The following is a 26,061-nucleotide window of genomic DNA, read 5'->3' as shown; positions in this document are numbered from 1 at the left end:
CCATGGACAATACCAATCAGGTAACGGAAAGGAAGAACATACTTGCAGTGTATAAAGCCAACAAGGGACCCATTACTATCTATAATAGGCAAGCAAATTTACAAATCAACAAGAACAAGATAGTAACCTTAAGTGATGAATTAACATGATATATAAACAATTAGTGTATCAAGATGGCATCCCAAAAGCTAACAAAGAGCTGATCAAATTCTTAATTAATGACAGAAATGAAAACTAAAGGAATAATAAGCTATCATGTTATACTCATTAGATTATTAAAACTTGGAAAATATTTAATACTAAGTGTTGATAATGATGTACAATATATATGAAACTCACTGTACCAATTGCAACTACTCCAGAGAATCAGACAGCCCCCCTTAGTTAATAAATTTCAGTATTCATATACTAAAACCCAATAATTCCATACTTAAGTACATGGCACAAAGAAATTTTCACACTGTTCCGTAAATGAAATACACAAGCCTTTTCATGATACTTTTCATTGTATTATTCATAGCCACAGGGAGGTGGAATCAGCCATTACTGGGAGTATGTAAGACATAGCATGGATAATTAGGAAGCAGTTAAGGGTAGCAGATATACACGATATAGCCAAACAATCCATAGATTAAAGGAAAGAATGTAAAACTTATGCCAAAAAGTAAGGTATCATCAAGAGTATGATGAAAACACAAAATTCAGAGTATGAAATCCTTTTTACCTACCATTGGTAAAAGACATATTAATTAATTGATGGGTATAAAGGAAAAAACACTCAACTTGCAATTCTACATCTATACAATAAAAATAAAAGCAATTACTCCTGAGAATTGATATTTACTCTGGAAATGAGGCAGAGAGCTATTTCATATACTCATCCTCATAGAGAAAATATTATAATGTGATATACAACAACATGCACCACATAATAATGAGTTTCAAAGGGCCATATTTTATAAGGAACTCATGTATCAGTTAGTAAGCTAATACCAAAAATCATTCAAAGTAAAACAAAGAAGCTTGCTACAAGGACAATCATGGATTCCATCCAACAGATGCTATAGGTTTATTACAGGTAATTTTTCAGCATTCATTATAGGAAAGATTAGAACACACAATCATAGAAAATCTATACATATATATTTTTATCTCTCTGAAACACTTACTATATATTGAATTTCAGTAAGATAAAAAGTTAGAAAATGAGTTAGGTGTAGCCATCATGCTTTAATATCAGTCAAAAAGGGCTATAGACTTGATATTATATTTGAATCTTAAAAGTTCAGAGAGGTTGTATCCCCAGTGGAGCATATTATTAATCACTATTGACTCTCCAAAAAGATCACCAGAAAAACACGCTGAAAAATCAGATTAGGCCATTAGCCTCACCATAGTCAGAAATAACACATTCTGATAGAGTTTTAGTAATATCCAAGAAAGGGGAAGACAGAGGCGGTTATTTATGAGATTTTAGGAGCTGAGCTGAATCACCTGAAGATGGGTGCTGGAGGAAAGGAAACTATGTTGAGACTGCACAGAGCTTCTTACCTAAAGCCTTGTATTGGTGGTAACCAAGGAGAGGATCTGGTACTGAGTCTTGAAGCATAATAAGTAGTAAGTTTTTAAAAAAGAGCAATTACTTAATTCAGAGTCTAGCCTTTGGGAATAAGTATGTTCAGGAAAAAACAGCTAATATGTTTCCCAGTGTTATTGAGCACAGAAAAAGGAATGTCTGCCCACCAGTCCTAGAATAGTCTAAATTAAGGACAAGGAATTATATAGGTTTCTATTCCAATCACTTTGCTCCGGAATTCATTAATGGGATATAAAGAGAAAACCTCCAGAATAATTTCATGAAGTAAATTTGTTTTTATATTTTAATGCATTAAAATAAATATTGATTGTGAAAATTTAAACAGTAAGCACTGGTACATACTCACTAGAAAGACTAAAGCCTCCAAAGTGATAATAAGCCATTTGGGGAGAAACTTTAGAACAAAAGAAAAATTTATTGATTGCTGCTGGTAACGCATGATGGTATCATTCTTCAGAAGACAGTTTGGAAGTTTCTTACAAAGCTAAACATAATCTTACAATTTAAAATCCAGGAATTACACTCCTAGGTATTTGTACAACTTATTTGAAAATGCATTTATATGCTGAAAACTGCAAGAAATATGAATTGAAACTTTATTCATAATCACCAAAAACTAGAAGCAATCAAGATATTCTTCAATGTAAAAACAGTAAACTATCATGCATCCTTACAATGGAATATTTTTCAGCAATAAAATAGAAATGAGCAGACTTTGAGTTTCTGGTTCCATATGCAAGAAGCTTGGAAGGTGCCACTATGTACTAAAAGTAGAAAGCTTAGCAAACTGAAAAACTCAACTCTTTTTGGATCCAAAAGGGCCAGGGCACAAGGCAAACGACTGTCCCCAAGAAGAGAGAGACACAGAGGCAAATACAGGGCACAGTTTATCCTGGAACAGAGATTCAGGAGCAGAAACTGCCACAGGATCTTGCGCTGGAGCAGAAAAATCTGAACTCTAGTTGATGAATTTCTGGAAGCTCAATGTGAAAAAATCTGGGAGTTCTAAACTCTAGGGGACGTAGCCAAAAGGGGCCTCACACTATTCTGTGAGATTTATCTCTCAATAAATATTAAAGAAAAAAATTCCCTGTCCTTCCAGCAGGAAGAGGGGACAATGAACCACACTGAAATATGTGAATACATTCTCTTGAAAAAACTGCTGGAGCCTGAACAGATGATGTATTTCAGAACCTAACCTGGAAGAAGGAAAACATGAACTCCAGGCCACCCAAGAAATCCTGCCTCTTTAGGGGCAGAAAAAATGCTGATGAGCTCTTGTGAAGTTCATGTTCCAGGAACAGAGGCTCATTGAGAGACTGAGACCTAATCATAGGAATACTTAGCATTACCCCTGCCCCACATAACTGACTGCTACATTGATAAAGACCTATTTACAGTGTTTCCTTTTACCCTGTACATCTATACTTCATTCCTACTATCAAAAAAAACTTTCAAGGCATACCACAAGGAAAAAAAACATAATTTAAGGAGGCAGAACAAACATTAGAACCAGATATGACAGGAATGTTGAAATGACTATATTGGAGATTTAAAATAACTTTGATTACCATGTCAAGGGTTTTAACGGATAAAGTAGACAGCCTGCAAGAAGAGAGAAGTAATGTAAACAGAGAGATATAAATCCCAAGAAATAAATAGCAGAGATAAATATCAATGTAATATGAATGAACAGTAATTCCCTTGATGGTCTTATTCATAGGATGGACATGGCTGAGGAAAGAATTCCCTGGGTAGAGAATATATTAGTACATATTTCAAACTCTGAAAAGCAAAGTCAACAAAAAATGAAAAGAAAGAAAATGGGACAGAATATCCAAGGACTGTGAGGCAACTACTAGAGATGTAACACACATATAGTGGAAATATGAGAAGCAGAAGAAAGTGGGAAAGGAACAGAAGAAATACTTGAAATAATAATGAAATAAATTTCAGACCAGGAAGCTCAGAGAACACCAAGTAGGATGAATGGAAAATAAAAAAAAAAATGAAAAAAAAACTATTCCTAAGCATCTAATTTTCAAAATTACAAAAAGTCAGACATAAGAAAATATCTTGAAAGAAGCCATAGAGGAAAATACATCTTAACCTGTAGAGGAACAAAGATACAAAATATATCTGACTTCTAAGAAATGATGACATCTAAGAAATATATCTGATTTCTAAGAAAAGAGTGAAGTAGTATATTCAAATAGTGCAGCCACCATGTTAAATAGCATGAAGTTTCCTAAAAAATGTTAAAACTTGGAGTTCCCGTCATGGCGCAGTGGTTAACGAATCCGACTAGGAACCATGAGGTTGCGGGTTCGATCCCTGCCCTTGTTCAGTGGGTTAACGATCCCGCGTTGCCCTGAGCTGTGGTGTAGGTTGCAGACGTGGCTTGGATCCTGCGTTGCTGTGGCTCTGGCGTAGGCCGGTGGCTACAGCTCTGATTCGACCCCTAGCCTGGGAACCTCCATGTGCCGCAGGAGCGGCCCAGGAAATGGCAAAAAAAAAAAAAAAAAAAAAAAAGACAAAAAATGTTAAAACTTGAACTACCATATGACTCAGAAATCTTACTTCTGGATATTTATCCAAAAATCTGAAATCAGGATCTGACAGAGATATCAGAATTCCAAAGTTCACTGCAACACTTTTCATAATAGCCAAGATATAGAAGCAACCCAAATGTCTATTGACAGATGAATGTACAAAGAAAAATATTGCATATACATAAAACAGGATATCATTCTACCTTAAATGTAATCATAAAGTATGCAACAACTTGGGCAGAGTTTAAATGTATTAACTAAGTAAAATAAGCCAGTCATGGAAGGACAAAAAATTATATTTATATGTAGTATATAAAATAATCAAACTCATGAAATCAGAAGTAGAATGGTGGTTGCCATAGACTGAGACTGGAGGAAATAGTGAGTTTCTAATCAATAGGAATGAAGTCAATTATGCAAGATGAATAACTTCTATAGATCTACTGTACAATACTGTCCCAGTTAATAATATTGTCTATATATTTAAAATTTTTGTTAAGAGGTTAGATATCATGTTGTCTTCTTATCATAATAAAATAGAATTTCAAAAATTAAACCAATTATGCCTCCTAAAAATAGTTCAACTTGGCTTGGTGAGTTTTAAGTACACAGTAACATAATGTTGCTAAGTAAACTATTATTAATAGAATAATAAATTCATAAATATTTTAAAAATCAAAAATGGAAAAAAGTTGCACAATGATTGAGTTATACAAAAGAACTCAGAAGCAAACCGAAAGAGCACCTAACTATCAAAACTAAAACAATTCTAGCAATAAAATATACTGTTGCTGAATTGAACTCAAAATATAAAATACATTTTCATTATTTTTATATTAATAAATGATTGAATAAAAAAATGAATAATGGGGAATAGACACACCCCCTATTTGGAAATAGATAATTTCTAAATAATTTATGTAGATACTCCACCCTTATAGTGATGGAGCTTAACTTTCCACTTCTTAAACATAGGCTGTATATAGTGACCTCAATCCAAGGAGTAGAGGATAGAAAAGGAGGAAAAAGGTAACCTTGTCATGGAGAAAACTGGAAAAAACTGCCTCACCCATGTGATCAAGGGTACTATCAACACTGATAAGTTACATCAATTTATCAATCCTAAGAATGCATCCTCAATATGATAAAACAAAATGGCCTTTTACTGGGTCCTTCTACCGAAAAGGACATAACCTTTGCCTAATCATCAGAAAAACATTAAACATATGCCTGTTGAAGGATATTCTGCAAAGTATCTGCTCAGTAAGTACTCCTCAAAACTGTGAAGGTCATTAAAAACAAGGAAAATCCAAGATGCTGTCATAGCTAAGAGGAGACTAAGGAGTTAGGACTACTTAAATGTGATTGCATTATTGTTTCATGCAGCTATAGACTAAATTTTAGATCAGAGTTACAGCTCCCAGAAGCTGCTATTAGCCTTTCTAGTACCATGAGTTGAAACTATCTTATCAGGCAAATCATTATTTGCTTAGATAGATGTTCCAAGTTAAACATCTTCATACCTCTCAAGCTCTTTCAACTTTCATTCTTTAAAGGGTCATTGTTCTTGAAGTCACTGCAGAACTTAAAACAAAGAGGCCACCCTAAAAAGAAAGAGACTAAATCACATAGTGTGCGGTTAACTGCAAGCATACACTATATTACTAAAGTCAAGTGACCACCACAACTCTTTAACATTTATTATCTCCAGGAAGATATGTGCCAGGAGAGTTAGGCAGAGTGTCTTTGAATGGCATTTAAAATATTCTGGACATGCTTTGCCGATCCATTTAAAACCCATCTATGTTATGTTGTGACAAAGTTAATAGCTGAACTCATTTCACATGTATATTTTAGAGCACTCTTACTGATGGCTCACGTTGCTACCTTCTTACAAACAGGTTTTTGAGAGTCTTAAGAATACAAAATGCCATACTGCCAAGGAAAATAAAAAATGATATCCTCATAGTTTTGACTTTTGTCCACAGGTAGGGAAATATATGTACTGTTGACATGAAATAGCAAACATAGGGAACTAAAACTTAAAACATTACTGAGGGTTCCATACCACTAATTTATTGAGAAAACAGAATAATCCACATCTATCTGATTGTAGATGTATGTCATTCTGTTTTTTTTTCCTATAAATAATTGTCACTTGGCATGGAAATTCCCAGTCATGTATGAAGATTTTTCTTCATTTTAATATTTTAAAATGTTCTTAACTCAAAAATTAACTTAAAGATTTACTATCTTTTAAGAAATAAAATCCTAGTAGCATATAGAAAAAATATTTTAATATTTGTCCAGGTAATTAGTCTCATAGGAAAAAACTCATCTAGAAAAACAGAAACCTTCTTGGAATAGATGATGTGAAGTTGCCATGAATTATGAGTTGATAGAGAAATATATATGCATATATATGTGCATATGTATTTACATATAAATTAAATTAATAAGAATTCAGGTATATGGGAGGATTAAAATAAGGGAGAAGGAAAAGCAGGACCATCATATTTCATTTCACAAGGGAAGGAAGAGAAGGAGGATAGCTGGACAACACAGCAGAATTCCCAAAGAAACTATAAGAACATTTATATCTAGTAATTATTATTAGATTTCTTGTAATGTTTCAATATAACCAGCAATTCCTCTCAAAACTTTGCTTTAAGTAAAAGCTTTACGTACTGTTACTCAAACAAAATCCTGTGTATGTTTTGAAATTGTTTTGCTTGTATTATAAATCAAAGCTAGAAGTTGCTTTCCATGTTTTTGTTTATCCCAAAGATAAAGGAATATTCCCCAAAACAACAGGGCAAAGAACCCAGGAAAAAAGGCAGTCAGAAGAATAACAGGAAAAAAGGCAGATAGAAGCTACTGGTAACAATAAATTGATGTTTCCTAAGGAATTTGAAAGAAAATTAAAGCAATGACCTGCCACTAGATTTCCACTCAATCTTATTAATTGCTAAAGAGAAAGAAAAATTGGGCTTATATATCATTTCTTACATCTTAGATATTGCCCATCATGATACATCTTATTACTATGCATATATTATAAAACAGTATATGTAATACTATGACATACTGAGACAATTGTTCTTTTCTAAGCCTTCATAGGAGTTCATCTCTGCTCTTCTAAGAAACATTCCAAATTTGAAGTATTCAAACCATCCTTAAAAGACTTGCTTAAAAATATTCCTGTGATGTTAATCTTTTTATCATAAAATTCTATATCCAAGTATATTATTGATTTCTCCTGCCAAAAGCCTTGTGAATTTATTTAAATCTGATTTTTTTTTTTGGTCTTTTTGCTATTTCTTGGGCCACTCCCATGGCATATGGAGGTTCCCAGGCTAGGGGTTGAATCGGAGCTGTAGCCACAGGCCTACGCCAGAGCCACAGCAACGCAGGATCCGAGCCACATCTGCAACCTACACCACAGCTCATGGCAACGCGGGATCGTTAACCCACTGAGCAAGGGCAGGGATCGAACCCGCAACCTCATGGTTCCTAGTCGGATTCGTTAACCACTGCGCCACGACGGGAACTCCTGATTTTTTTTTTTTTTTTTTTTTTAAAGTACACCTACCTTCTATTGCAAAACATGTGCTAAAACCTCCAGGTGAATTTCTAGTGTTGTGAAATACATCTTCTCTTTTTTTTTTTTTTTTTTTTTTTTATTTTCCCACTGTACAGCAAGGGGGTCAGGTCATCCTTAGATGTATACATTGCAGTTACAGTTTTTTCCCCCACCCTTTCTTCTGTTGCGACATGAGTATCTAGACATAGTTCTCAATGCTATTCAGCAGGATCTCCTTATAAATCTATTCTAGGTTGTGTCTGATAAGCCCAAGCTCCCGATCCCTCCCACTCCCTCCCCCTCCATCAGGCAACCACAAGTCTCTTCTCCAAGTCCATGATTTTCTTTTCTGAGGAGATGTTCATTTGTGCTGGATATTAGATTCCAGTTATAAGTGATATCATATGGTATTTGTCTTTGTCTTTCTGGATCATTTCACTCAGTATGAGAGTCTCTAGTTCCATCCATGTTGCTGCAAATGGCATTATGTCATCCTTTTTTATGGCTGAGTAGTATTCCATTGTGTATATATACCAAATCTTCCGAATCCAATCATCTGTCGATGGACATTTGGCTTGTTTCCATGTCCTGGCTATTGTGAATAGGGCTGCAATGAACATGCGGGTGCATGTGTCTCTTTTAAGTAGAGCTTTGTCCGGATAGATGCCCAAGAGTGGGATTGCAGGGTCATATGGAAGTTCTATGTATAGATTTCTAAGGTATCTCCAGACTGTTCTCCATAGTGGCTGTACCAGTTTACATTCCCACCAGCAGTGCAGGAGGGTTCCCTTTTCTCCACAGCCCCTCTAGCACTTGTTATTTCTGGATTTATTAATGATGGCCATTCTGACTGGTGTGAGGTGGTATCTCATGGTAGTTTTGATTTGCATTTCTCTTATAATCAGCGATGTGGAGCATTTTTTCATGTGTTTGTTGGCCATCTGTATATCTTCCTTGGAGAAATGTCTATTCAGGTCTTTTGCCCATTTTTCCACTGATTGATTGGCTTTTTTGCTGTTGAGTTGTATAAGTTGCTTGTATATTCTAGAGATTAAGCCCTTGTCAGTTGCATCATTTGAAACTATTTTCTCCCATTCTGTAAGTTGTCTTTTTGTTTTCTTTTTGGTTTCCTTTGCTGTGCAAAAGCTTTTCAGTTTGATGAGGTCCCATGGGTTTATTTTTGCTCTAATTTCTATTGCTTTGGGAGACTGACCTGAGAAAATATTCATGATGTTGATGTCAGAGAGTGTTTTGCCTATGTTTTCTTCTAGGAGTTTGATGGTGTCCTGTCGTATATTTAAGTCTTTCAGCCATTTGGAGTTTATTTTGGTGCATGGTGTGAGGGTGTGTTCTAGTTTCATTGCTTTGCATGCAGCTGTCCAGGTTTCCCAGCAATGCTTGCTGAATAGACTTTCCTTTTCCCATTTTATGTTCCTGCCTCCCTTGTCAAAGATTAATTGACCATAGGTGTCAGGGTTTATTTCCGGATTCTCTATTCTCTTCCATTGGTCTGTCTGTCTGTTTTGATAACAGTACCACACTGTTTTGATACCAGTACCACACTGTTTTGATGACTGTGGCTTTGTAGTATTTCTTGAAGTCTGGGAGGGTTATGCCTCCTGCTTGGTTTTTGTTTCTCAGGATTGCTTTGGCGATTCTGGGTCTTTTGTGGTTCCATATAAATGTTTGGATTGTTTGTTCTAGTTCTGTGAACAATGTCATGGGTAATTTGATAGGGATTGCATTGAATCTGTAGATTGCTTTGGGTAGGATGGCCATTTTCACAATATTGATTTTTCCAATCCAGGAACATGGAATATCTTTCCATTTCTTTACATCTTCTTTGATTTCTTTGATTAAGGTTTTATAGTTCTCGGCATATAGGTCCTTTACCTCTTTGGTCAGGTGTATTCCGAGGTATTTGATTTTGTGAGGTACAATTTTAAAAGGTATCATTTTTTTGTATTCCTTTTCTAGTGTTTCATTGCTGGTATACAGAAATGCAACTGACTTCTGAATGTTAATCTTATATCCTGCCACTTTGCTGAATTTATTAATCAGTTCAAGGAGTTTTGGGGTTGAGTCCTTAGGGTTTTCTAGGTATAGTATCATATCATCTGCATACAGTGACAGTTTGATCTCTTCTCTTCCTATATGGATGCCTTTTATTTCTTTTGTTTGTCTAATTGCTGTGGCTAAGACTTCCAAAACGATGTTGAAGAGCAGTGGTGAGAGTGGGCATCCATGTCTTGTTCCAGATTTGAGTGAGAAGGCTTTCAGTTTTTCCCCATTGAGTATTATATTTGCTGTGGGTTTATCATAAATGGCTTTGATTATATTCAGGAATGTTCCCTCTATACCCACTTTGGCGAGGGTCTTGATCATGAATGGATGTTGAACTTTGTCAAATGCTTTTTCTGCGTCTATTGAGATGATCATATGATTTTTGATCTTTTTTTTGTTAATGTGGTCTATGATGCTGATTGATTTGCGTATGTTGAACCATCCTTGTGAACCTGGGATGAACCCAACCTGGTCATGGTGTATAATTTTTTTGGTATGTTGTTGGATTCGGTTGGCTAAGATTTTGTTGAGAATTTTTGCATCTATATTCATCAATGATATTGGCCGATAGTTTTCTTTTTTGGTGGTATCTCTGTCTGGTTTTGGAATGAGGGTGATGGTGGCCTCATAGAATGTCTTTGGGAGTATTCCTTCTACTTCAACCTTTTGAAAGAGTTGAAGGAGGATGGCCACCAATTCCTCTTTATATGTTTGGTAAAATTCACCTGTGAAGCCATCTGGTCCTGGACTTTTATTTGTAGGGAGTGATTTTATGACCTCTTCAATTTCATTTCTAGTGATCGGTCTGTTCAGTTGGTCTGTTTCTGCTTGATTCAGTTTTGGCAAGATGTAAGATTCTAGAAAATTGTCCATTTCTTCCAGATTGTCAAACTTGTTGCCATACAGTTGTTCATAGTATTCTCTTATGGTTTTTTGTATTTCTGCTGTATCCGTTGTGATTTCTCCTTTTTCATTTATAATTTTGGTTATTTGGGTTCTTTCTCTCCGCTTTTTAGTGAGTCTGGCCAGGGGTTTGTCAATTTTGTTCACCTTTTCAAAGAACCAGCTCTTGGTTTGATTAATTTTCTCTATTGTTTTTTGAGTCTCTATTTTATTGATTTCTTCTTTGATCTTTATAATTTCCTTCCTTCTGCTGACTTTAGGACTTTTTTGTTCTTCTTTTTCTAATTCGTTTAGGTGGAGGGTTAAGTTGTCAATTTGGGATCTTTCTTCTTTTTTGAGAAAGGCCTGGATTGCTATAAATTTCCCTCTGAGCACTGCTTTCGCAGCATCCCATAGATTTTGAGAGGTTGTGTCTTCATTATCATTTGTTTCAAGGTAGTTTTTAATTTCCTTCTTGATTTCCTCATTGACCCATTGGTTTTTTAGTAGCATGTTGTTTAGTATGCATGGAGTAGGTTTTTTCTCTTTGCTTTTCCCATGGTTGATTTCTAATTTCATGGCATTGTGGTCAGAGAAGATACTTGAGATAATTTCTACGCTCCTAAATTTATTGAGATTCGCTTTGTGTCCCAATATGTGGTCGATTCTTGAGAATGTTCCATGAGCATTTGAGAAGAATGTGTATTCTGCTTTTTTTGGATGTAGTGTCCTGAAGATATCAATTAAGTCTAACTTTTCTATTGTTTCCTTTAGGATCTCTGTTGCTTTATTGGTTTTCTGTCTAGAGGATCTGTCCATTGATGTGAGGGGGGTATTTAGGTCTCCTACTATGATTGTATTCTCATCAATATCTCCCTTTATGTCTGTTCATATTTGTTGTATGTATCTGGGTGCTCCTGTATTTGGGGCATATATGTTGACATCCTCTCCTTGGATGGATCCCTTAATCATTAAATAGTGTCCTTCTTTGTCTTTCTTTATGCCTTTTGTTTTAAAGTCTATTTTGTCTGATATGAGCGTTGCGACTCCTGCTTTTCTGTCATGTCTATTGGCGTGAACTATTTTTCCCCACCCTTTCACTTTCAATCTATATGTATCTTTTGTCCTAAGGTGAGTTTCTTGTAGGCAGCATATTGAAGGTTTTTGCCTTTTTATCCACTCAGCCACCCTGTGTCTTTTGATTGGGGCATTCAGTCCATTGACATTTAAGGTGATAATTGATAGATGATTATTTATTGCCATTTGAACCTCGTGTTCCAGTTGATTCTATGGTTCTCCGTTTTTTTTTTTTTTTTTTTTTGGTTGGATGGTCTCCTGTTATTATCTGCTTGAGTGGTTTTTTTTTTTCATTTTTTGCAAATGCAATATTTGGTTTTGGCTTGTGATTGCCCTGTTTTTTAAGTATGCTAACCCCTTCCCATAAATGTGTGTTTTAGCCTGATGGTCCTGTAAGTTCAAACACTTCATTACTATATTAAAATTAAGAAGAGAGACATACATATAAACAAAAAGGGTTATTTACCTCCTGACATCCCTTGCCCACATTTTATGGTTTTGATGACTCTTTTTTATTTTTTTCTTTTTAATTTTATTTTGTTTGAAGCATGTTCATGATTAAATCTGTATACTGGCTTATTTGAGTGACTTCTCTCTGATTGCAGTTTCCTCAGTCCTAGTTCTTCCTCTTCTTCTTCTTCTTTTTTTTTTTTTTTTCTTTTTTCTTCCCTTTCCTTCCTTTCTTTTTGGTTTAGAGAAGCCCTTTCAATAGTGAAATATATCTTAAGTAGAAGGGTATAAAATTATATTCCATAGTAAAAAACAAGTGCATATCATTTTTAAACATGATAAATCTTAACTACATTTGAAAACTAAAGTAATATAAATTTTGAAGAAACAGATTTTTAAAAATTTGGAACAATAGTACTGATTAAGCATTTCTTTCTCTGGAAATTTTTTATATCAAATGAAATGGCAGTCAGCATTTTACAGTGTAAGAAAAGTTGCTCCTTTCCTATATTCTAAGACAAAAGTTTACCATAGAAAAAATGTGGTCTTGTCTCAGAAACTTCTTGAGTGGTGAGATTGTGAATCAGACGACCTTCAGCACTCCTTGAACTGATTACCCTGAATTGTACCAGTCTCAATTGTAGCTGTAATGATGGAATGGGATTAATACAAAATCAGATAAAATGGACTATTTGTATCTGTGACTTCCTCTCATATTCATTACAAGGATGATGGAAAGGCAGGATGATATTAATGTCATCATTTATCAAAATAAAATATTTGACCTCGGTTAAAATAGTCTTCAGAACTTGAACTAGAGAAGGATCAAGATGGTGGAGGAGTAAGATGTCATGCTCACCTCCAACAAAAACATCAAAAAAACACATCTACATGTAGAATGATTCACAAAGAACATCTGCGGAACACTGGTAGAACCTAAACCTCCAAAAGGAGCAAGAAACCCTCCACATAACTAGGTAGAACAAAAGAAGAAAAAAAAAAAGAGAGAGAGAGAGAGAGAGAAAAGGAATCGGGACAGGACTAGCACTCCTGAGAGGGAGCTGTTAAAGTGAAAAGGAACATAAACCCTAGGAAGCCACCTAACCTAAAGGGAGATTACCTGAGACACAGGGACCCCAAAGTCACCCAGAAAAGTGCAGAAGCTGGACTAAGGAGGGCAAAGCAAAGAGAGAGACATACAGACTATCTGCACGACTGCCCTGGACAGCAAAGCCTGAGATGCTCAGGTGGGGGCTGGGAACTGAGAGTCAGGCTCTGGAGGTCAGTTCCCGGGAGAGGACTAGGGTTGGCTGTGTGTAGACAGCCTGAGGGGCTAGGGAGCAGTGTGCCTGGGCTGGGGAGGAGAATGCCAGAGCTGAGGGAACCTGGGAGGTCTGGGCAAACAAGACAAGCAAGGCACCATTGTTGGGGAGGGTAAGAGGAGGAGGGGCAGAATACCATAGGAATCTCTTTTCCTGTGCACACAAAGACTCTCAGGGGGATGGGTGCCTCTGGTGCAGGTTACAGGTGGTAAGAGGGCACTTCCTTGGACTATGGGAGACTGGAAGACCAGGCACCACTTGTAAGGGCTACAGGTGGCCGGGAAGCTCTTGTGTGGGCTAAGGAAGAGGGGGGCTAAGCACCATGCAGTGCCTCTTGCATGATGTACAGGCAGTGGGAACAAATCACAGCAGTCCTCTCAGAAACCAGAGGAGGGCATGGCCTGCCACCAGCAGGGGTCTGTCCACAGGCTCCGCCTGCAGCCCTGGTCACCTAAGAGGTCAGCAAAAAAAAGAGGGCACTGCAACTGAGCACCACCCATTGATGCTCCTACTCTCCTGGGAATACATCCACCACCCTGCTGCTGCCACTGCCAAACACTCTGGACAGTGCCTGCACATGCTTGATTACTGCCATTTCCCAGGACCTTGCAACTAGGAGCAGCCTGGGCAGCACCTCCTGTGTGGGGTAAAGGGGATAGGGTGCTTCTTGTGCAGTCTCCAGGTGCTGGGGATAAACCACTGCAGTTATCTCTGACTCCAGAGATGGGCATGGCATGCCATGACTAGGGGTCTGTGAATAGAAATCATTTGTGGCCCCAATCACCTCAGAGGGCACCACAGAGAAGGGTATTATGCCAGAAAAACAACCATTGTTGCTCTCACTCCCCTGGGAACTCACACACCCTGCCACTGCCTCTGCCAAATGTTCCAGGCACACCTAATACTGCCTGAGGCTCATTACCATTTCCCAGGGCACTGCAACTAGGAGTAGCCTGTGCCACCTTCCTGCAGGTCCTTGCTACTGTCAAGAGTCCAGCAACCATGCACTGACTACTATCACTTCACATTGCCTCCTTCTCCCTGGAACACACTCAGCAACCTATCGAAGGGATAAACTGCCCACACTGAAGAAAGAGAGAGCAAATATACAAACTTCCATGCCAAAAACAAATAGTAGCCCCACCCACAAAATACAAAGGGGCATTCTTGCATAGAAACAGCCCTCCAAGACTACAGTAGTTGGTTTCCCTAAGCTCACAGAAAAAGAAAAATATAACCAAAATGAAGAAGCTCAGGAATCATTCCCAGTTAAATGAATAGGAGAATTCACCTGAAGCAGCAAACAATGAAACAGACCTCTGCAGTATAATAGACACTGAGTATAAAAGGAAGATAGTGAAAATATTGAAGGAATTGAGGGTGAATATGAAGGAATTAAGAGAGGATAAAAACAGTAATGTAGATTACTTTAGAAAGGAACTAGAAAATATAAGGAGGAACCAAGAAAAAATTAGAAATTTCATTTGCAGAGATGCAAACTGATTTACTGTCACTAAAAATCAGAATGAATAATGCAGAGGAATGAATTAGTGACTAAGAAGATAGAATAATGGAAATCACCCAATCAGGATAGCAGACAGAAAACCAAGTGAAAAAACACAAAAACAATGTAAGAGATCTATGGGATAATATAAAGCAGGCCAATCCACACATAATAAGAATTCCAGAAGGAGAAGAAAAAGAAAAGGGGATTGAAAATATATTCGAAGAAATTATGTCTGAAAACTTTCCAAATCTAAAGAAAACAGATATCAAGATACAGGAAGCAGAGAGGGCCCCAAAAAAGTTGAACCCAAACAGGCCCACACCAAGACATATTATAATAAAAATGGCAAAAGTTAATGAGAAAGAGAGGAATCTAAAAGCAGCAAGAGAAACATAAAGCGTTAATTATATGGAAACCCCATAAGTCTAACAGCGGAATTCTCTACAGAAATACTTCATGCCAAAAGAGAGTGACAAGATATATTCAAAGTTCTAAAAGGAAAAAAAAGTTGTAGCCTAGAATACTCTACCCAGCAAGAATATCATTTAAAACAGAAGGGGAAATGAAAAATTTCTCCAATAAACAAAAGCTAGAAGAGTACATATATAGTAAACCCATTCTAAAGGAAATACTGAAAGGGCTTCTCAAAATAAAAAAAAAATATGTAAGAAGAAATAGGATGGAGGAAATCACAACTGGGAAACAACCACTTAAATAACTCACAATACAGATCTAAAAAGGAAAGAAAAAAAAAACCTACTGTAAAAGTGACAGTAAACACAAGGAAAAGAAAAAGAACAAAAGTGAAGATGTTGAAAAAGGAGTTCAAAACCATAGAATGTGGGGAAGGAAAGTAAGAAAAACTAAACTCTCTCTCTCTTTTTTTTTTTTTAAATAATGTGTTTGAATGTATGTGACAATCAGGCTAAAGCAAGCAGATATAGGAAGGGGTTAACATACTTGAAAAACAGGGCAACCAGAAATCAAAACCAAACATTACATTTACAAAAACTAAAAAGAAAAGTACACAAGGATAAAATAAAAGGACATCATCCAAAAACAACAACAACAAAAAGGAAAGGAACAAAGTAGAAACTGGAAGACAAGGTTTCAAATGGGAATAAATACATATTTATCAATAATTACCTAAAGTGTCAATGGACTGAATGCTCCAGACAAAAGACATAGAGAGCCCGGATAAACAGCAAGAACCTTCAATATGCTGTCTACAAGAGACTCCCCTTAGGGCAAAGGACACATATAAATTAAAAGTGAGGGAATGGAAAAGATATTTCATGCCAATGGACAAGACAGGAAAGCAGGAGTTGCAATACTCATATCAGACAAAATAGACTTAAAATGAAGCCCATAGAAAAAGTCAAAGAAGGACATTATTTAATGATAAAAGGATCCATTTAAGAAGAGGATATTACAATAATCAATATATATGTCCCTAATATAGGAGCACCTAGATACATACAACAAATACTAACAGACATAAAGTAGAAAAGGATGGGCTATAATCATAATGGGAGACAGTAACACCCACTGGCATCAAGGAGAGATCCTCTAGACAGAAAATCAACAAGGCAACAGAGATCCTAAATGACACAATAGAAAAGTTAGACTTAATTGACATCTTCAGGACATAACATCAAAAATAATCAGAATAAACATTCAAGTGCACATGGAACATTCTCAAGGATTTACCACATACTGGGTTCTTTGAAAAGGTAAAAAAAAAAATTGACAAACCTCTGGCCAGACTCACCAAGAAGAGGAGAGAAAAATTCAAACAAAATAAGAAATGAAAAAGTAGAAATCTCAACAGAAATACAAAACAATATAAGAGAATAATATCAACAATTATATTCCAATAAATTTGACAACCTAGAAGAAATGGACCACATTCTAGAGACTTACAGTCCACCATAACTGAATTAAGAAAAAATAGATCAATTCAATAGACCAAGCACTAGACACAAAATTGAATATATAATAAAAACAACTGCTGCAAACAAAAGTCCAAGACCAGATGGCTTCACAAGAAAATTCTAACAAATATACAAAGAAGAAATTATACCCATCCTTCTTAAATTTTCCAAAAGCCTGAGGAAGAAGGAACATTCCAAAGACATTCTATGAAGCCACCATAACTCTAATACCAAAACCAAGATACTACCAAACAAGAAAGTTATATGCCAATATCTTTGAATAATATAGATGCAAAAATTCTCAATAAATTTTAGCCAGCTGAATCTAATAGTGTAGAAAATAGATCATACACCAAAAGCAAGTGGGATTCATCTCAGGTTCACCAGGATGGTTCCACATATGCAAATTAATCAACATCATATACTACATTAACAAAAGAAAAGTCAAAACCCACATGATCATCTCAATAGATGCAGAAAAAGCATGTAACTAAGTCCAACATCCATTCATGATTAAAAAATCTTACCAAAAGTGGGTACAGAGGGAACATACCTTAACATAATAAAAGCCATTTATGAGAAACCCACCGCCAATATAATACTCAGTGGAGAAAAGCTGAACACCTTCCCGCTAACATCTGGGATGAGACAAGGAGGCCACTCTCACCACTTTTATCCAACATAATGTTGCAAGTCATAGCCATACCAATCAGACAAACAAAAGAAATAAAAGATACCCAAATTGGAAGAGAAGAACTAAAATTGTCACTGTATTCAGATGACATGGTACTATATAGAGAAAACCCTAAGGACTCTACACAGAAACTACTTGAACTGATCAACAAATTCAGCAGAGTAGCAGGATAGAAGATTAACATTCAGAAATCAGTTGCGTTTGTGTATACTAACAATGAAATATTAGAAAAGAAATAGACAAATACAATACCTTTTAAAATTGCACCCAAAAAACTCAAATACCTGGGAATACACCTGACCAAGGACTATATGCCGAGAACTACAAAACATTAATCAAGGAAATGAAGGAGGATTCAAAGAAATGGAAAGATACTCCATGCTCTTGGGTTGGAAGAATTAATACTGTAATAATGGCTGTACTACCCAAAGCAATCTACAGATTCAATGCAATCCCTATCAAATTACCCATGACGTTTTTCATGAAACTACAACAAACAACACAAAAATTTATATGGGACCATAAGAGACCAAGAATTGCCAAAGCAACCCCGAGGAACAAAAACCAAGCAGGAGGCATAACTCTCCCAGACTTCAGGCAATATTACAAAGCCACAGTAATCAAGACAGTTTGGTACTGGTACCAAAACAGACTTACAGACCAATAGAACTGCATAGAGAACCCAGAAAGAAACCTAAACACCTAAGGTCAATTAATCTTCAACAAAGGAGGGGAGGATATACAATGGGAAAAAGACAGTCTTTTCAGTAAGTGCTGTTGGGAAAACTGGACAGCCTCATGGAAATCACTGAAACTGGAACACGCCCTCACACCATGTGAAAAAATAAACTCAAAATGGCAAGACACCTTCAAACTCTTGGAAGAGAACATAGGCAAAACATTCTCTGACATCAACTTTACAAATATTTTCTTAGGGCCGTCTCCCAAGGCAATGGAAATAAAAGCAAAAATAAACCAATGGGACCTAATCAAACTGACAAGCTTTTGTACAGCGAAGGAAATCATAAAAAAAGACCACCTATGGAATGGGAAAAATAATTTATAATGATGCAACTGACAAGGGCTTAATCTCTAAAATATACAAATAATTTATACAGCTCAACAGCAAAAAACTGAACAACTCAATTGAATAGTGGACAAAAGACCTGAATAGATATTTCTCCAAAGAAGATATACAGATGGCCAACAGACATATGAAAAAAATGCTCAACATCACTTGCTCATTATTAGAGAAATGAAAACCAAAACTACTATGAGGTACCACTTCACACCTCTCTGAATGGCCATCATTAACAAATCAACAAATAAGAAATGCTGGAGGGGATGTGGAGAAAAGGGTACCCTCCTACACTGCTGGTAGGAATGTAAATTCATACAACCACTATGGAAAATAGTGTGTAGGTGTCTCAGAAAACTAAATATAGAACTAACATATGACTCAGCAATCCCACTCTTGGGCATACATCCGAAAAAATCTTTCATTGAAAAATATACATGCCCCCCTATGTTCATCACAGCACTATTCACAATAGCCAAGACATAGAAACAACCTAAATGTCCACTGACAGATGAATGGATTAAAAGGATGTGTTACATATACACAATGGAATAGTACTCAGTCATAAAAGAGAACAACATAATGCCATTTGCAGCAACCTGGATCAAACTAGGGACTCTCATAGTAAGTGAAATAAGTTAGAAAGAGAAAGACAAATACCATATGATATCACATATCTGGGTTCTAATATATGCCACAAATGAACCTTTCCACAGAAAAGAAACTCATGGACTTGGAGAACAGACTTGTGTTTGCCAAGGGGGAGGCAGAGGGACTTGGATGGATTGGAATCTGTGTTAGCAGATGCAAACTACGGCATTTGGAATGGATAAGCAATGAGATCCTGCTGTATAGCATAGGGAACTATATCCAGTCACATATAAAAGAACATGATGGAGGACAATGTGAGGAAAAGAATATGGATATATATGTGACTGGGCCACTTTTCTGTATAGTAGAAATTGATAGAACACTGCAAACTAAGTATAATGGAAAAAATAAAAATCATTAAAAAAACTTGAACAAAGTGAAAAATCCTCTCTACATAAGATTATAGCTGGGAAAATGGAATAATGTGTGTTTTCTGATATTTTATTAATAATGTCTAAAGTTTAGATTTTAATTAATTTATTTCTTTTGGCCAAGTCTGTGGCACGTGGAAGTCCCCAGGACTGGCATCAATCTTCTGCCACAGCAGCAACCCAAGCCACTGCAGTGACAACAGTGGATCCTAAACCTGCTGCATCAAAAGGGATTTCCAGTTTTTATTTTTAAAGTCATGATCTAGAATCACATGATATCTGAAAGGATAATATGAAATCAGAGATTGCACAACTCAATGCATAAATGTAGAGGTAGTAGGCTAGTCATCCAGAAAATTTAAAAAAATCTAAAACAAAAACAACTGTTAATTTGTACTGTTAGTCCCTCTTTCTACCTAGATGAATGGGTTTAATTTTGCATTTCATTTCTAATTAACTGGAAAATACTTGAGAGTTTTTGTAATTTTAGACTAATTAAATATATGTACAAACCTCACTTTGAGTCAGGCTTAGCCTGAGATGTGCTTTGTTGCATGATGTGGGAATATAAATTGATTCAACCATTCAATCATTCAAATAAAACATACACCTACGCATGATTGAGAAATTAGATTCTCAAACATATACCTACGAAGAATGAGTGGAAATGCCCACCAAGAGACATGTATAAGAGGATTCATAATAGTTTCAATGACAATTGCTAAAACACAGAAACAATTCAAAATCCCAACTTGAAAATGGAAAAAATATTGAGTAATAAAATGTTACTCAGCTATAAATGAGTAAAATCATGAGTTATGCCAAAGGGATGTTCTTACATGTATAATGACGAATGAAAAAATGCTGATATTAAAAATTTGTGATTTATAATTACATCTATGTGAACTTCAAACAAAGGCAAAAATAATTGGTGGTGAGAGTGGGTACATCTGGACAGAAAGAAGGATCATAAGAGAGTTCTTGCAGCTGTTGGGATTATTCTATATTTTGATCAAAAAGGTGTTCACACATATATTTTAAATTAAAGCCCACATTAATACCCTAACATTATAAGTGAGGAAATTGAGGCTTTAAGAGCTTATGTCAATACTATATCCTACCTATGAGCAAAGTGACAGAATGGGATCAAACAATTTCTAATATTAAGAAATGCTTTATTTTTACTTTTTTGTTGTTTTGTCTTTTTCCCTTTTCTAGGCCCGCTTCCCTTGGCATATGGAGGTTCCCAGGCTAGGGGTCTAATCGGAGCTGTTGCTGCCAGCCCACGCCAGAGCCACAGCAGTGCAGGATCCGAGCTGTGTCTGCGACCTACACCACAGCTCACGGCAATGCCAGATCCTTAACCCACAGAGCGAGGCCAGGATCGAACCCACAACCTCATGGTTCCTAGTTGGATTTGTTAAGCACTGAGCCACGACAGGATCTCCTCTACGATTATTTGAATTCATTTTTATAACACCTTAACACATATTCTTTTTTTTTCCTTAACGTTGCATTCATACTGACAGTACACATTCTACTTTATTTTTTCCAGCTGTAGCATATTTGGGGAGCATATTTTTCAATGGCCTAAACACATCTCTTTTATTTCCCTTTGTTTATGTAACAAGTGTTTTACAAGAGAACTCTTTTTATGTTCTATATTTGTAAACACATCATGAAACAAATTAAGTAGAGAGAACCTGAAGGTCCACATAATTCAATGGAAAACATTATGTGTTATCTTGATATTTGAACAAATTAAACATTGGATAAATATTATTAGATAGTTCCCTGAACTGAGTTGTCACTCATGTTCTAAACTGTAGGTGCTGCATTAAATACGGTTGCCTTCGTCTACTCAAGCTTCCATAGCAAAATAACATTGACTCTGTGGCTTAAATAACATAAATGTATTTTCTCACCATTTAGTATTCCAGAAGTCCAGGATCGAGGGGCGAGCATGATTGGTTAGGGGTGAGAATTTTCTTTCTGGGTTGTAAATGGCTGCTTTTTCAGCATCCTCATGTTACAAGGAAAGATAGAAAGATAGCAAGTCTCCTGATGTCTTTATTTTAAAGGGCACTAATTTCACCATGAGGACCGCACCCTATGGCCTCATCTAAACTTAATTATCTCTAGAAGATCCTTTCTCCACATATTATCACATTAATGGTTAGAGCTTCAACACACAAATTTTGGGGTGACACAATTCAGTCTCCAACAATGGTTATTACAGAATTTGTGGCGCATGGCTTGATAGACTCTTACAGCTCCCCCTTTATGCTGCTTGTGGTCACTTTCTTTGCATAATAATTTAAGTGCTTTTTCATTATCAGTTTTCAATTTTATTTGTCATACTTCTAAAGTATGTCAGGATTCTACAGAAAACATTTTGATATTCACTATATAAATTATCAAGAAGTCATAACTCACATTCTCATTTTAATTGGAAAGGTTATACCAGGATACCCAAACCATTGACAAACAGCAATTGTTTTATCAGTAGATCAAATACTCCATTAATACCAATATGACACCTTCTATGCATAGAATTATGTGTGAGATGATAAATAGTGTTTATATTTTAAATCATTTTGATTTATTTTTTATATAATGATTTTATTTTTTTCCATTATAGCTGGTTTACAGTGTTCTGTCAGTTTTCTACTGTACAGCATGGTGACCCAGTTACACATACCTATATACATTCTTTTTTCTCACATTATCAGGTTTCACCACTGGTGACTAGACATAGTTCCCAGTGCTGCACAGCAGGATCTCATTGCTTATCCATTCCACAGGCAAGAGTCTGCATCTATTAACCCCAAGCTCCTAATCCATCCCACTCCCTTCCCCTCAACCTTAGCAACCACAAGTCTGTTCTCCAAGTCCATGAGTTTCTTTTTTGTGGAAAGTTTCATTTGTGCCATATATTAGATTCCAGATATAAGTGATATCATATAGAATTATGTGTGAGATGCTAAGTAGTATTTATATTTTAAATCATTTTGATTTTCATTTTGATTTTAAACTGACCTCAATTTTCCATTATTATATATGTTCAAACTTCCAGAAAATAAATTAATAAATTTATAAATGTATACATAAAAGACGCATAAATACAGAATGAAAAAAAGAAAAAAACCTCTTAAATGTGCTATTATTTTAACTTGCTTCTCTTGTTTTGTAATTGGATATTAATCACACGACATTAAAATTTGAGTATATTGAACATAGGAAGCTCTTTTTTTATATTTCGTTCAAAGCTATAGCAAAGACATACACATATATTTATACTGAGTAACTGGGGAGGCACTGATAACTAAAACAATTAATGTGATAATCAGATAGAGTCAGAAATTGGGAGGTGTGGTGTTGCTAAATTTTACTGATATCTGCAAAAATCAGCAATAAAAGAAGAAACTATCTCCCCAAGATATTATAATCTAATGTGGAGTCAGAAATATCAGAAAAAGAATATTCTATATGTCAGTGTGGCCTTCAGCTAACCTTTAGATTTCTATATTTTAAAAAAATGTATTCTGCTATTTTCAAGTTAAGCATTATTATTGAATGCAAAGTAGACAAAAGTATGGTTTTCATTCATGAGATTTCTATACCTTCCTCAAAAATAAGACTCTAAAGAAACATATTTAGAAAATGGAAGTATTAAATTACTTTATTTTTATATTTAAATATTATTTCAGTACATAACAATTCTCAAAGCAATTAAAAGTAAACATTATCCAACTAGAACAGCAATTGGTATGTAATATTGCTTCATAACATCTTTGAGTTAATTTCTATAGACTTCCAAATTCACTATGAGCATCTTCACCTTTGTTCTTTTGCACATATTGTTATTTCTTTCTGGAACATTTCTCTGTTCTTGTCTGCCCAATAAATACTTTAATTTCCTTAAGAGTGAAGTCTCCTTTTGATTAATTTTGGATATATTTAAGGTACTGTTTATAGGCATAAAATATAGGTACCCTTGCCTCAGTAGAGAATATTTCTGTAAAGCAGTTTATGCTGAATTTTATAGAGAACACAAATTTGTTCTAATTTTTTCCTTTAGCTATAATTCCTCAACAGAAAGATCAAAAGCACCAAATTTTTTCTCAGACTCTTTTACTAAGGACCCTGGCCTATTATAGGTCTAACTCATTTTGAACAAGAATTAAATGACCTTTCTTTTTCTAGCTCTTTACTGCCTACCCTCAATTTCAGATGCCAGGTCCTTATTATTTATGAGAATTCTGAGCTACAAATTAAGTTCCTTCTTTGTTTTCCTCTCTGCCAGATAAAGATTTGTATTTATGGATCCTCCTAGCCCATCTGCTTTTTAGCTTCCAAATGCCACTGTTGTCAATTTTCTTGTTCTCAATGTCTTGGTGGCATAATGCCTTAAAAAAATCCCTCCCCATTATTATGTTGGCATATCAGAATTAAAAAAAAAAAGTGATTGTGTGTGTTCAATTTGGCATTTTTATCTAGTTACTTCTTTTTAAATATAAAAACGCTTTATTTAATTTTGCTATGTATCTGTAGTGTGAATGTATAAATGTGAGGTTAATTAGGGTAAGGTGAAATTTCCACATGAAATTCACAGTTGTATCTTAAGTCTAAGCCTTCTATTAATGGTTATAGGGTTGAAAGTATCTTTATGTGCTTCATCTGCAGCATCAACCAACCATGGACTCCTTGTAATACTATATTATCTATTATTGAAAAATACCCATGTATGGGATTTCCCATTGTGGTGCACTGAAAACAAATCTGACCAGTATCCATGAGGATGCTGCTTCCATCTATGGCTTTGCTTAGTCGGCTTGGGATCCAGCATTGGTGTGAGCTGTGCTGTAGATTGCAGATGCACTCAGAACCAATGATACTGTGGCTGTGGTGTAGGCTGACAGCTGCAGCTCCCATTCAACCCCTAGCCTGGGAACCTCCATATGCCACCAGTGTGGCCCTAAAAAAAAAAAAAGGTAAAAAAAAATACCCATGTATGAGTAAACCCACAGAGTTCAAACCCCTGTTGTTCAAGGGTCAATTGTAATAATGATTATCATTTGATTCAACCACACCTCTTAACGACTATCTTCTTTTTTCTTTCCCATCAATTTTCTCTTTGCCTTTTTCTTGCTCCCAGGCAGATTTGGGGGCCACTCTTTTGTTATTCTACAACCCTGTGCAAATTTTATTCATTTATTTCCCTGAACTGCTGTCATTATTTTACATGTTATCATATCTGCAATACTCTCTTGCAGGAGAAACACATGTAATTCCTCAACACCACTGATCCTGTTGGCAAGTGTGATCTGCTCCTGTCTTACAAATAACATTCTCAGAGAAGCTGAAATTTCTATTTCCCTAGCCTGTTTGGGGACAGACTCAATGGCTAGCACTTTTCTTGGACCATTTTAAATGTCAATTTTTATTCTATCAAGACATACTTTTGGAAGCCTTGACTAAGAAGTCTATATATAAACCAATGCCACACATCCTCATCAAAAAAAATCTAAAAAAAAAAACTATGTTAAGACAGATTTTTAAATTCAACATTATGATAATAGCCCACATATTTTATAATTCACAATTTCCTTTTATATACAACATAACATAGTATCCTATCAACAGACTTGTGAAGATAGTATGTTAGCTGTTATTTCCAATTTTTTTTTTTTTTTGTCTTTTTGCTATTTCTTTGGGCCGCTTCCGCGGCATATGGAGGTTCCCAGGCTAGGGGTCTAATCGGAGCTGTAGCCACAGGCCTACGCCAGAGCCACAGCAACACGGGATCTGAGCCACGTCTGCAACCTACACCACAGCTCACGGCAACGCTGGATCGTTAACCCACTGAGCAAGGGCAGGGACCGAACCTGCAACCTCATGGTTCCTAGTCGGATTCATTAACCACTGTGCCATGATGGGAACTCCTTATTTCCAATTTTATTGATAAGGATACTGAAACTCAGAGATTCATGATTCATCTAATATAAATATAGGAATTTGGACTGTAGGAAAATATGCATTCTCCTAAACCTCAGAGCTCTCATTTAATTAAATAATATTTTCTATAATTACTGATAAGTTATTATCTAATCAGCATTCTCATAAGTTCATAATAGTGTATGGAATGTGAAAGGATATAATATGTTTGGAGCTCAAGTTATCAGCACACAACACTTCAATACATATGATTATCAATGTGCAATTAATCAACATAATTTTCCTGAAAAATACAATAATAGAATCACAGCACATGGATTTATTAATCTTCTAATGTCAAA

At 35.8% G+C, this 26,061-nt stretch overlaps 1 protein-coding gene across 1 annotated transcript in view; it reads right to left on the bottom strand.

Annotated features, from left to right (window-relative positions):
- The window catches only part of LOC110255677 (uncharacterized), a 1,749,062-nt gene that overhangs the window by 435,658 nt on the left and 1,287,343 nt on the right, over positions 1–26,061 (bottom strand). Inside the window, exon 11 of the transcript XR_014817783.1 lies at positions 5,673–5,753. The gene's annotated coding sequence lies outside the window, so the exon portion shown is untranslated. The remainder of the gene's footprint in view (positions 1–5,672; positions 5,754–26,061) is intronic.

This window comes from Sus scrofa, chromosome 10 (assembly GCF_054392235.1).
Source record: "Sus scrofa isolate SSC_HxYL_T2T_F1_AM1 chromosome 10, Sscrofa_HxYL_maternal_Yorkshire_Landrace_v2.0, whole genome shotgun sequence".
Classification (NCBI taxonomy): Eukaryota; Metazoa; Chordata; class Mammalia; order Artiodactyla; family Suidae; genus Sus; species Sus scrofa.
Note: the sequence above shows the minus strand (reverse complement) of the source record. Positions and strands in the feature narration are given on the sequence as shown.